Genomic DNA, 14,008 nt, shown 5'->3' with positions numbered 1-14,008 from the left:
AAAATTACTCTACAAGTGTATCATAATTACTCTACTAGTTCACTAAGATAATTACTCTACGAATAAAATAGTTACGAAAATGCCACTACATTTTTTTTTACTTTTCCATGCCATTCGTACGTTTTGTACAATAACTCTATTTGTATTTGATCTTTTGTCTGTATATAATATATCCATTGTTGGCTACAAGTGGTAACAAAAGAGAAAGTTGTTATATTAGTTGAAACTCGTTTGATTTGATGTATCTCCAAGGCACTCGTTTCTTTTTCTTTTTCTTTTTGTGTGTTTTCTCATGAAAGTATACATCAAAAACATTAAGAAAGTGAAATGAATACATAAAGGTTTTAGACTTAGAGGTGGTTCCCATTTTTTGTGATTTTCTTGAAAATTCCCAATTTTCAATTTAGATGACCCCAAGTTGGGTCGTGAACTTTCATCCAATTGTTTTGGCGGAAAGTTCCTTTACGTTTGTTCATTCAATAAATGAGTGAACATGAACTAGAAATTCGTTCAATATAGAATTATCATTTTCGAATCTTCATGAACAATGGGTTGTTGAAGGCAACTCATTCTTACGTCCACAAGGAATATTGATATAGTAAGTAAAAGAAATAAGGAAAATATATGTTGCTCGAAGTCAACTAGGGAGTTAGTTAGATCAAATTCCAATTTCTCTAATTCTTTCAAAACTGCAAGAATATTTTATACAGATTGTTTGGAGTGTTAGAATGTCGGATATGATATGTGCTAGATCGAGGATCAGTCATTTGTGTTGCTAGAAGAATGATAAGATCGAAGCGAGGAAATATGTAGTTGTCAAAGGGTGAAACAATGCCTTACGATTCCCCAAATCCGGTTTTAATACTAATTTCAAAAGATTTTGAGATAAGTTCTCATTAGAGCTTGATACAAGATTGTCGTCTACATTAATAACTGTCAGTTTTACCGTAAGTGTCGTGCGTATCACGCGCACTCTGCCTTCTTGGTGATGAGGGTCCTTCATGCTGTTGTCTTTGTACGCGCTCCTGAGGCGGCGTCTCATTCACCTGTCTTGGTGCAAGTGTCACCAATGGAGATGGCTATGTCTAGGCTTGAAGTAACGCATGCTGCGCGTAGATGAGATTCAAAGTCGCTTGGCTTTTTGCATACCAGGAGGCGAGAGTTTCCCCTTCTGGTAGTCCTAACAGCGTAGACATTCCTGATGGCGTTGGTGTTGACGGACCAGCACCATGACTTGTTGAGGTCACCGTTTGGGTGGTACAAATACCACTTGCGCGATGGCCCCAACATTTGTGCCTTCCCCCTCGGCATACTCGTCATTAGGTAGGTTTTGGACGTGTGAGATGTCCTCCACTGTACCTAATTAAGAGTGTGCACCGATGGGTGGAAAAGGGATTCCCTGATCAGCCATAGATCGAAAGAAAAAACAGCTCAGAAAAGAAGATGAAAGTGATTGTAAAAAATCGGTGGGCGCCAATGAAGAAACACCAAACTAATCTAGTGATTAGTTTGTGGTTTGTGCCTAGACAAATAAGTGTTAGGATCTGAATTTTGCTTGATTGTGTTGTTCTAATAAGATGGAGATGGAAAAAGATAAAACAGAGAAATAATTTGCAGCGGAATGAAGTAAAACTTTATAACACAATCAAGGAAAGAATAGTTTTCATCATACAAGCTTTCATTAATCAAAAGATTGAATACACAATGTTTCGACTATGCATGCATGAACACTGTCTCCCCCTCAGCCTGAGCTCACAATGTTAGTTCGTATAAGATGCAAGTGGGTGAAAAGAGCTAATAGAACAGTACAGGCACTGTCTATTTATAGTAAATCCTAAACACAGTGGCATCTTTGCTGACGTCTCCTAAACAGTGACATCTAACAATCTTAACAAACTCTAAACACTGATGCATTACGGACACTGTTATATTAAGACACCGATTAACTAAACTCTGATGAAGCTATTGTAACAACCCGACTTTTGAAAGTCAAAGTACAAGTCAAAGTCAAAGTCAAAGGAAGAAAAGATTGCTAATTTGATATGTCATTCCTTGCTTAATTATTACTTGTACTCTTTGACTTGATAATCGATACTTTAATTTGTGTTACTTTAGTTGTATTATGTGGAGTAAATGCAATAAATCGCAGTTAAACGCTAATCTACTTAACGCTAATCTCATTGCTATCGCATCGCAACTTGAATCACATGTTCTAGATATTGTTTTACGTGTGTGTGTACTATTACGTGTTACTTGTGCATGTTATTATATGTTTGTGGTGATTAATCGCAACCGTAATCGCAATTCTATCGCAACGCAATCTCATCGCGGACGGGAAACGCAAATCTATTTATGTTATTGTATGTTAGTTATGTTATTTGTGTAACTATTATTTAAAACTATCGCATCGCTTAATCGAAACTTGCTTAAACGCATCGCAACGCTCAACGGACGAAACAAAAGACGGAAACCAACTCGCACAAACCATCCGATCGGAAGGCCCTCCGATCGAATCACTACACCGCCTCTTTTCTCCTCTTCACCTATAAATACCACCTGTTACATCACTGTTCACGTGATGTGACAGCTCTTCTCCGACCATTCGCCTTCTCAGGCGCATTTCTCTCGATTCCTGGCAATTCTTGTAAGTTTTCACCTCAAATTGTAGGATCGGATTCGGACCCAATTGAGTCTATCAGAAGAACTTTTCCTGATTTGAACGACGGAAGCAGACAAATCAGGTTCAATTCACCGAGAATTCACTTTAAACTGTTGAATCTATTGATTTAACGACGTTTACAATCGAGTCAACACTTCGGCAGCACTTCGTGGCTCACCGGAAGACAATCACCCTAAACTCTATTCTAATTTCGCTCCAACTGATATCCTATATATAGGTGACTTGATTTCGCTCCAATATGCAAGATCAATAGGAGCGAAATCAGCATTTTACATCATGAGCGAAATCAGACTTAATACATTTCGGGCGAAATCAGGACATAAAACACTCTCGGGCGAAATCAGAATATAGGGGTTTCGCTCCAAATGACAAGATGTCATTTGAAGCGGAATCACCTCCAAAGACAAAATCTTGGATTCCGTGCCCTGATCTAACCTATTCTACGCAAGACTTGATACAAGACGTAGACGACAGACGGATGCACCAACAAACTCCCCTCGGATGTTGACGGAGTCTTCAGTGTCGAGTCTTCGCATCTTCAGTCTTTATCAGTCTTTGAGCTTTTCTCTGAAATATTTGACATTGTAAGCATCCTCAATCTCTATCTCTTCTCTTTCACTTTAATCATCAACAAACTATTTCCCTCAGATATTAACATCTTTAAATTCATGAGCACCAACATGTACTCCCTCTCAAATCAGCAGAAATAATCTCTGGATCAGAACCTGACTCTTTGCAACTCAGACTCCCCCTCTCAATCAGCTGGGATCGCAGTCTGACAATCACAAATTCAGGATCTTTTCCTAGCTCTTGTCCTGCAAAACTCTACCACAAACATAAGATTTATGATAAACATTTAAGCATTCAGACACCACTTGTAAAATGAAACATAGAATGATCTATCAATTAGTTAATGATGAACCATTTTATGTTCAAATCTTTTGATGACTACTTGTAAATTTAAATTCAAATCTTTCACACACACCTCTCCCAAACCAGTTCATCAAGTTTAGCACTTGGAATTTTGAAAGTCAGCTCTTCAACACCAGTTGTCGAAAATCTTTTTGGATTTTACAAAATTTATGCTAAAACACACTAAAAATCTTTTTGGTTTTTCTGAAAGTACAAGATGCAGAATTAAAATATTTACAGACAATATTTTTTTCGAGTTTGTGCAAGAGGATCATGTCAGTTTTAAGACATATCACTAACACCGTTAAGCTTGATTTCATATTAAGTTTTAAACAATTTACCTAGATTGTCAGTATGTTTGTCCTCTTAAATTTTCACACAAACTTCAACTGATCCGAGATACGATATTAGTGTTTTAAGAACTTAAACTTATCCGTGTGTCCCACTACTTGAATATACTCCTGTATCCAGATCTGTAACACCCCAAATTTTTTATAAAAGATTATTTGAATGTTTAAATGTTTTAAATGATTAGTTCGTTATAAATGAATAATGAAAGTTTAAAAGTTAGAAAAAAAAGTACAAGAATGATAACTTAAACAACCTTGAGGGGTTAAACTTGTAATTATGTTACTAACTTATTAAAAAAAATAAAAACCCAGTATAGTGGGTGTGTGTGGGTCGCGACCAAGAACAAGGGGAGAAAGGAAAACCCTTTTTCCTTCATAAAATTTCAAGAATTCAGGGAATTAAGGTGCTATTGATCCAGAAAATCGAATGCATGAAGTAAATTCCTTGCTAATCTAAGTGTACTGAAGACAAGGTAAGTTGAATTTTGTGATTTGATGCATATTCATGAAACTAGGGTTTTAATCAACTCGTGAAATTGAAGAAATCGAATTGATGTATGTATTAGAACCATCATTAGAAGATGTTTTATGCTTAATTTCGTTTGTATTGAAGGTTTCAAGTAAAACCCACTTAATCTAGTAGTTTGGTGATCTTGTAGTTCCATAGATTGAATATTGTGATGATGAATGTATGAGTACTAGTAAAATTGATGAACTCCTAGGGTTTTACTATGAATGAATTATGTGATTTTGATTGATAAAAGTTATGAAGACTACTAGAGAAGTTATGCATAAAACACTTGTACTTAGTGCTAAGGTTGTTATATGCACACCAAGTGTTCGATTAAATGCTTGAATGGTTAATTTTATAAATTTTGAATGAATTAGGAAGTCTTGTGTTGTATGTGGAAATTATGGAATTAATCTTTTGTAAAAAGTGTTATGGAATGCAAACTATATGTGAATGCAATAGTTATGTAAGTGAATGGCATAGTTTAAATGAGAGTGGATTATGTATAGGATTGAAGTTAAAAAGGTAAAAGTTGTATGCGAGAAACTATTGCATTATGAACTTGCTAGTCGATGTGTTATGTTCGGTAGTAATAAAGTATGATGATACATATCCCTTATATGCGTTAATAAGCTAACGAAAGTCAAATATTGCATGATTTGAAAGCCGAATGAACGAATGTTTATAAGCTAACCGTGTTACAATTATGATGACATGTATGGATAGGAGTCATGTCAATAGAGGCACAAATATGGAAGCGCTACGGGTCGAAGGTAAACACGGAAGCTATGTGTAAATTCGGACGCACGAGGTAAGTAAACTCCCCGACTCCTTCCTTAGTAGTAAAAGAGGTTATTTGTATGATAAATGTTAGCAATTATGCAAGATGCTTTATTGACATTTGTAACAAGTAAGGAGCACTAAGGAAGTGATTTTTGAATCACTTCCTACACCATTTTAGGAAGGCTATATGCGAGTTACTTAAGTATGGTAATCTAAGTTTATTTAGGATTCGGTTATTGGAGGTGATGGTGTTCGCTAAGAAGACCGAACGGGTTAAAATAAGAGTATATTAGTGTAGTTTTTATGCATTTTTGAGCGGCCAAAATAGTGCAGAATTTTCATGTTAATTGTTGTTAAGATATTGCAGTTTTTATGCATTTTTGAGCTGCCAAAATAGTGCAGAATTTTCATGTTAATTGTTGTTAAAATAGTGCAGTTTTTATGCATTTTGAGCTGCCAAAATAGTGCAGAATTGTGCTGTATATTGTTGTTAAAATAGTGCAGTTTTTATGCGTTTTGAGCTGCCAAAATAGTGCAGAATTGTGCTGTATATTGTTGTTAAAATAGTGCAGTTTTTATGCGTTTTGAGCTGCCAAAATAGTGCAGAATTGTGCTGTTTATTGTTGTTAAAATAGTGCAGTTTTTATGCGTTTTGAGCTGCCAAAATAGTGCAGAATTGTGCTGTTTATTGTTGTTAAAATAGTGCAGTTTTTATGCGTTTTGAGCTGCCAAAATAGTGCAGAATTGTGCTATTTATTGTTGTTAAAATAGTGCAGTTTTTATGCATTTTGAGCTGCCAAAATAGTGCAGAATTGTGCTGTTTATTGTTGTTAAAATAGTGCAGTTTTTATGCATTTTGAGATGTCAAACTAGTGCAGAATTGTGCTGTGTATTGCTATTAAAATAGTGCAGTTTTTATGCATATCGAGCTGTTAAAATAGTGCAGAATTGTGCTGTGTATTGCTATTAAAATAGTGCAGTTTTTATGCATATCGAGCTGTTAAAATAGTGTAGAATTGTGCAGTTTATAATGTATGTACGTGGTCTATTTGTATGGAAGCTTGTAATCAGCATACCTTAGTAAACCTTGGGATGATTTAAGTGATTTATAAGGGTTGTACGTTTGTACGTGGGTACGTAATCACGTGTGGAAGTTCATGGCTATGAATACACGTGTGTTTGTGCCTGCGTCTCAATTAGGATTCATTGCTTATGAGCGAATGGAACTTGGGTATGTGTTCGTACAACTTAAATAAGTGGAAGCGTTAAGTTACTAAACCGTTGTCTTGAGTATGAAATGTGATTGCAGGTACTCTATTAATGTCTTTACCAAGGTTAAGGAATTGAAGTGCACGAATGTACATGGAAAGCATATTCGTAAGGATCAGTATGGGAAGAAGGAACGCGGACGGGTTATTGATCATGTGTGTTTAGTTTAGGAATGATGTCATTAAATCTAACCGATGCACATGTATGTGGTGAATGCAGGTTGCTTGGATTTAGCATCATTATGAAGGATGGAAAGATTGAAGATCGAGTCAAGAGCAAAGGATTGTACGGGAAGGATCGGTCACATAGTTTAACAAATGTAGGTCCGAAGTATTAATATAATGGAACATGGTAAATCCTTTTTAATGAGTGTATGACATTTGGTATTCGAACTTTCCTGTAAGTACTATGTCTATTAAAGAACGAAATTTTGGGTTCATATTTTCCGCTGTGTTGTATTTTTAAGTTATTGCAAGTTAGTCTTACAGGGAATTGTTCATAATACGAACGGGTCATGCCCGATTTTTGTTAAATTATAGCATGATAATATTACGTTCGGATTAGGAATTTTGGTCGTTACAAGTTGGTATCAGAGCCATGGTTTGAGGGAAATCAAGTATGTGGAGGTAAATACTTGAACTCAAACCAGAGTGCTCTTGTGACAAGGGACCCGTACAATCCAAGACTCGATCAAAATTTAAAGGTAGAAGCTAATGTAAGTGTGTATTTAAGCATGTATATTAAAAAAAAAACTAACACCATGTTATGTGAAGGGTAAGCATAGTTGTTGGAGAGGATGATCCGCGAGTACAGTCTTGGACCGACACCAAGGCACGTAGTAAGATAAATTGATTCCAGGTACGTATATTTAATATGTGTAAGTACATGTAATGGTAAAATCTAGCAAGTGAAAGAAAAATTTTAAGTAAAATGTAATAATGGAATGATAATGAAGTTTTGAAAATGTTACACGTGCCGAAACCTAATTCTTCGGACATAAGGTGGCGATTACACGAAGACACGAAACTAGTATGCGGATTGTGTACCTGGCCAGTACACAAGAAACATATGACGTTCGTGAGACCGTGATAATGGTTACAGGTATGTCCGCTAGAACTAGGTAGTAGGTGGACGTGGGGGTGAAGAGGAATGCAAGACTTTCAGAAATGAAAGTATGACTGATATGTTAGAATCCGTGAGACGGATTCGAAGCATGAATGATGTGCTTGAATCCGCGAGACGGATTCGAAGCATGAAAGGAATGAAAGCATGAATGATGTGCTTGAATCCGCGAGACGGATTCGAAGCATGAAAGGAATGAAAGCATGAATGATGTGCTAGAATCCGCGAGACGGATTCAAAGCATGAAAGGAATGAAAGCATGAATGATGTGTTAGAATTCGCGAGACGGATTCAAAGCATGAAAGGAATGAAAGCATGAATGATGTGTTAGAATTCGCGAGACGGATTCGAAGCATGAAAGGAATGAAAGCATGAATGATATGTTAGAATCCGCGAGATGGATTCAAAACAAAGAAAGAATAAAAGTAGGAATGAGATGTTATAAACCGCAAGACGGGTTCAAAACATAATGAATGATAAAAAAAATGAAAAGATTCGAATGTGTAAGTAATTACAGACTAAGCAAGTAAATATTAAAAAAAAAAAAAAGAAGAGGATACTATCTAAGTTATGTCTTAAACTTATATATATACACAAATATGTTTGTATGCAAGAATGGTTAAAGGGACGGATGAGTCATGCGGGTCAAATGGTAATCGCCATTTTAATCGATATTTAATGTTTTGGTTTGTTAAGTTTTATACTTATAGGTGAGCTTGATGAATGGGCACGCAATGTCGCTAATTGGAAAGAAAGGACCATCGTAAGGTATGAATAACGAATCAATGAATTTTGCTTACATTAGGTATGTAAAAATAGGGTTATACTTTTAATAGGAGCTTATGACTCGACTAGAGGTGGATGTGTCAGAATAGGATAATTGTTACGCATATGTAAGGATGAAATTACAAATTAGACTTCCAGAAGTCAAACGAAATAAAATGATAAGTAATAAACAAGTAATAAAAGAATGGATAGAGCAGTCTGGTCCATTAAGTAAGTAAGTATAAAACTTTGAAAACGGTTGATGTGGCCAGAAGTTTTAGTTGTAAGAAATAAACCTTAGATAAAATCAAGCATGAGATATGTTAATACTCGACTCTAGAGAGTCAAAGGAATGACGGGTTACGACCCGGGCGGAAGGCTTATGTTTTAATGGAAAGGACAAGTATACGTGAGAAGCACTAAAGCATGAAGCAATGAAATTGTATGCATGCTTGAATCGACAAGAAGTACAAACGCGTGCTTCGTTATGTGTATTTATAATAAGAAAGAAGTGACAGATTGACTTTGGAAAGTCAAACTGCAGAAGTTGACAAATAAGCTAAACAATTGCAAAGGAACGGTTATGTATTGACCCGTCGTAAACGGGTCAAACAACGAAAGTAATATGTTAGAAAATGGTCAGGTATTAACCCACTATGAATAAGTCAAACGATCTACAGTTTTAAAAAGAATCTAGAAATGACTAGTATGTAAACAAGATGATTTAATTAACGCCATACTCGAAAGAATGTGAATGAAAGGTGCTAATCATCCATTTTATAGGAAAGAATGGTAGAACTCTTGGTGAGTATAACGTCTAACTCATGAATCATAAGCGTGAATTGGTAGATTGAATACGAACTAAGGAAAATGAAGGATAGGAACTTATGTGATTAATGCTAGAATGAAGTATCATGAGTGACACATGTGTGAGAAGGAAATTTATTGAACCACCATGATGGGTAAACGTATAAAAGTCTATGCTTAATTAGAAAGGTAGAAGCAAACCTTAAACATGATATGATCGCGAGTATGTTCTTGCAATAGTATGCACCTTGAATGAATTCAACGAATGAACCGCTAGCGATGAAGTGTGCTAGTAGCTAGCATTATTAAAATGAAAGCGACACTGTTAAGAGCTCTTGATAAGACTCCGACTTTTTTGTGATTATGAAAGTATAATGCTTAACCTAAGAAGGTATGTTCAGTACCTGCCATTATGTTTATTTAAGAGTAAGACCGTTAGCCAAAGAACCCGAATGTATGTGTGTTATAGTATGCCCTTGAATGATTACAGTGAAATGGTAGGAGTACAAAATGTGAAAGGTTTCGGGGACGAAACCTCTTTTAAGGGGGGTAGACTTGTAACACCCCAAATTTTTTATAAAAGATTATTTGAATGTTTAAATGTTTTAAATGATTAGTTCGTTATAAATGAATAATGAAAGTTTAAAAGTTAGAAAAAAAAGTACAAGAATGATAACTTAAACAACCTTGAGGGGTTAAACTTGTAATTATGTTACTAACTTATTAAAAAAAATAAAAACCCAGTATAGTGGGTGTGTGTGGGTCGCGACCAAGAACCAGGGGAGAAAGGAAAACCCTTTTTCCTTCATAAAATTTCAAGAATTCAGGGAATTAAGGTGCTATTGATCCAGAAAATCGAATGCATGAAGTAAATTCCTTGCTAATCTAAGTGTACTGAAGACAAGGTAAGTTGAATTTTGTGATTTGATGCATATTCATGAAACTAGGGTTTTAATCAACTCGTGAAATTGAAGAAATCGAATTGATGTATGTATTAGAACCATCATTAGAAGATGTTTTATGCTTAATTTCGTTTGTATTGAAGGTTTCAAGTAAAACCCACTTAATCTAGTAGTTTGGTGATCTTGTAGTTCCATAGATTGAATATTGTGATGATGAATGTATGAGTACTAGTAAAATTGATGAACTCCTAGGGTTTTACTATGAATGAATTATGTGATTTTGATTGATAAAAGTTATGAAGACTACTAGAGAAGTTATGCATAAAACACTTGTACTTAGTGCTAAGGTTGTTATATGCACACCAAGTGTTCGATTAAATGCTTGAATGGTTAATTTTATAAATTTTGAATGAATTAGGAAGTCTTGTGTTGTATGTGGAAATTATGGAATTGATCTTTTGTAAAAAGTGTTATGGAATGCAAACTATATGTGAATGCAATAGTTATGTAAGTGAATGGCATAGTTTAAATGAGAGTGGATTATGTATAGGATTGAAGTTAAAAAGGTAAAAGTTGTATGCGAGAAACTATTGCATTATGAACTTGCTAGTCGATGTGTTATGTTCGGTAGTAATAAAGTATGATGATACATATCCCTTATATGCGTTAATAAGCTAACGAAAGTCAAATATTGCATGATTTGAAAGCCGAATGAACGAATGTTTATAAGCTAACCGTGTTACAATTATGATGACATGTATGGATAGGAGTCATGTCAATAGAGGCACAAATATGGAAGCGCTACGGGTCGAAGGTAAACACGGAAGCTATGTGTAAATTCGGACGCACGAGGTAAGTAAACTCCCCGACTCCTTCCTTAGTAGTAAAAGAGGTTATTTGTATGATAAATGTTAGCAATTATGCAAGATGCTTTATTGACATTTGTAACAAGTAAGGAGCACTAAGGAAGTGATTTCTGAATCACTTCCTACACCATTTTAGGAAGGCTATATGCGAGTTACTTAAGTATGGTAATCTAAGTTTATTTAGGATTCGGTTATTGGAGGTGATGGTGTTCGCTAAGAAGACCGAACGGGTTAAAATAAGAGTATATTAGTGTAGTTTTTATGCATTTTTGAGCGGCCAAAATAGTGCAGAATTTTCATGTTAATTGTTGTTAAGATATTGCAGTTTTTATGCATTTTTGAGCTGCCAAAATAGTGCAGAATTTTCATGTTAATTGTTGTTAAAATAGTGCAGTTTTTATGCATTTTGAGCTGCCAAAATAGTGCAGAATTGTGCTGTATATTGTTGTTAAAATAGTGCAGTTTTTATGCGTTTTGAGCTGCCAAAATAGTGCAGAATTGTGCTGTATATTGTTGTTAAAATAGTGCAGTTTTTATGCGTTTTGAGCTGCCAAAATAGTGCAGAATTGTGCTGTTTATTGTTGTTAAAATAGTGCAGTTTTTATGCGTTTTGAGCTGCCAAAATAGTGCAGAATTGTGCTGTTTATTGTTGTTAAAATAGTGCAGTTTTTATGCGTTTTGAGCTGCCAAAATAGTGCAGAATTGTGCTATTTATTGTTGTTAAAATAGTGCAGTTTTTATGCATTTTGAGCTGCCAAAATAGTGCAGAATTGTGCTGTTTATTGTTGTTAAAATAGTGCAGTTTTTATGCATTTTGAGATGTCAAACTAGTGCAGAATTGTGCTGTGTATTGCTATTAAAATAGTGCAGTTTTTATGCATATCGAGCTGTTAAAATAGTGCAGAATTGTGCTGTGTATTGCTATTAAAATAGTGCAGTTTTTATGCATATCGAGCTGTTAAAATAGTGTAGAATTGTGCAGTTTATAATGTATGTACGTGGTCTATTTGTATGGAAGCTTGTAATCAGCATACCTTAGTAAACCTTGGGATGATTTAAGTGATTTATAAGGGTTGTACGTTTGTACGTGGGTACGTAATCACGTGTGGAAGTTCATGGCTATGAATACACGTGTGTTTGTGCCTGCGTCTCAATTAGGATTCATTGCTTATGAGCGAATGGAACTTGGGTATGTGTTCGTACAACTTAAATAAGTGGAAGCGTTAAGTTACTAAACCGTTGTCTTGAGTATGAAATGTGATTGCAGGTACTCTATTAATGTCTTTACCAAGGTTAAGGAATTGAAGTGCACGAATGTACATGGAAAGCATATTCGTAAGGATCAGTATGGGAAGAAGGAACGCGGACGGGTTATTGATCATGTGTGTTTAGTTTAGGAATGATGTCATTAAATCTAACCGATGCACATGTATGTGGTGAATGCAGGTTGCTTGGATTTAGCATCATTATGAAGGATGGAAAGATTGAAGATCGAGTCAAGAGCAAAGGATTGTACGGGAAGGATCGGTCACATAGTTTAACAAATGTAGGTCCGAAGTATTAATATAATGGAACATGGTAAATCCTTTTTAATGAGTGTATGACATTTGGTATTCGAACTTTCCTGTAAGTACTATGTCTATTAAAGAACGAAATTTTGGGTTCATATTTTCCGCTGTGTTGTATTTTTAAGTTATTGCAAGTTAGTCTTACAGGGAATTGTTCATAATACGAACGGGTCATGCCCGATTTTTGTTAAATTATAGCATGATAATATTACGTTCGGATTAGGAATTTTGGTCGTTACAAGATCCCAATATTCAGTCTTACAGGTGAGTATACAACAGATGATATCTGTCAGGGGTTAAATGCGAGGGCCGTGAGAGCTCTGGTCGAACTTCCGTATACGCAAAGAGATGACGGCTTCGACTTTTGGTGTGTCCCCTTTAGAGGATCTTTTTGTTACAACAGCAGTGACTATCAATTTTATTGTTTAATCAACTTGCTGAGGGCGGCGCTTTTTCAAGCATTTGCAGAAAGTATTATCCGGGGACTAGGTCAGTACTTCCATACAACAGAAGTCCCGGGATAATACCCCAGATATCACTGAGCATAAAGACCTAGTATCTCAGAATAAGGGACCTTTCAAACAAGATTTCAGGGGTTAGTTATATATCCAAGAAGTTGTTACCCACAGAATAAGCAAGTTTGAATTTTTAGGTTTATATATCGTCACAGTCTACTAAGTGTGTAAAAACCTACTGACACGTCCACAGTGAGATTGTTTATCACATTTTTAATTTTACATTTCTTTAGCATGTTGTGACAGTCCGCTGATGTATTATAATTTCCTCTTTTATGCAACAAAAACTCATTTTTGAATTTTATCATGTTTTTGACTTTTTCAAATTTTCTAATGTTTTTGGATTTTCTGAAATTTTTACTCCCCCTAAAATGCAAACATATTAAAAAAATTTGAAAACAAACTGTACAAGAACTTGACAACCGATATCAAATCGCCTCAATTCTCCATCCACTAGGCATAAACAATCAGAACTCCCCCTATCAACAAACTATTTTCCCATTTAGATTTCAAAACACTTAAGTTTGTTTTAATCAAAATGGTTTTTCCGGAAAATAAGTTTGATTGATTTTACCACTTGTAGGTATATCAATAATAGGTTCGGGGATGTGGTTCATCATATTGTATTTCAACCACTAGTAGGAAAATGCAAGTACAAATTAATGTCCTTGATTTACCATTTGCAAAAATTCATAATCAAACCTCTTAACCACTTGTAAGTAAAACATAAACAAACCTTTTTACCTTTTGAATGATTGACATTACCGAATAAATCTTCTCAAGAAAGATGCCGATACCTGCTCCTCGCTTACCAACCTGGGAGCTCCGGCAAGTCAGGTTTTTCATTCAAAGAAAATATCCACCCAAGCCTGACCAGCCTTGGGTGTCACCGAGTCATCAACACTCGGTTTCTTAACTCCTCTCTTCTTCTCATAAAACTCTTTAACCCCTTTGACTT

General features: G+C 35.4%; 1 long non-coding RNA gene across 2 annotated transcripts; it reads left to right on the top strand.

Annotated features, from left to right (window-relative positions):
- Positions 1-4,093: 4,093 nt before the first annotated feature.
- On the top strand, positions 4,094-12,635 carry LOC110908278. Of its 2 annotated transcripts, XR_004879061.1 has the most exons (4): positions 4,094-4,415; positions 5,180-8,395; positions 10,869-12,337; positions 12,414-12,635. It is a non-coding gene; the product is annotated as an uncharacterized LOC110908278 (long non-coding RNA). The 2 variants fall into 2 exon arrangements; XR_004879060.1 differs by having other exon boundaries at positions 10,869-12,635.
- The last annotated feature ends 1,373 nt before the right edge of the window (positions 12,636-14,008 follow it).

The sequence above is a fragment of the Helianthus annuus genome, chromosome 14 (assembly GCF_002127325.2).
Source record: "Helianthus annuus cultivar XRQ/B chromosome 14, HanXRQr2.0-SUNRISE, whole genome shotgun sequence".
NCBI classification, from domain to species: domain Eukaryota; kingdom Viridiplantae; phylum Streptophyta; class Magnoliopsida; order Asterales; family Asteraceae; genus Helianthus; species Helianthus annuus.
The sequence above is the reverse complement of the archived record's forward strand: the minus strand, read 5'-3'. Positions and strand labels throughout refer to the sequence as shown.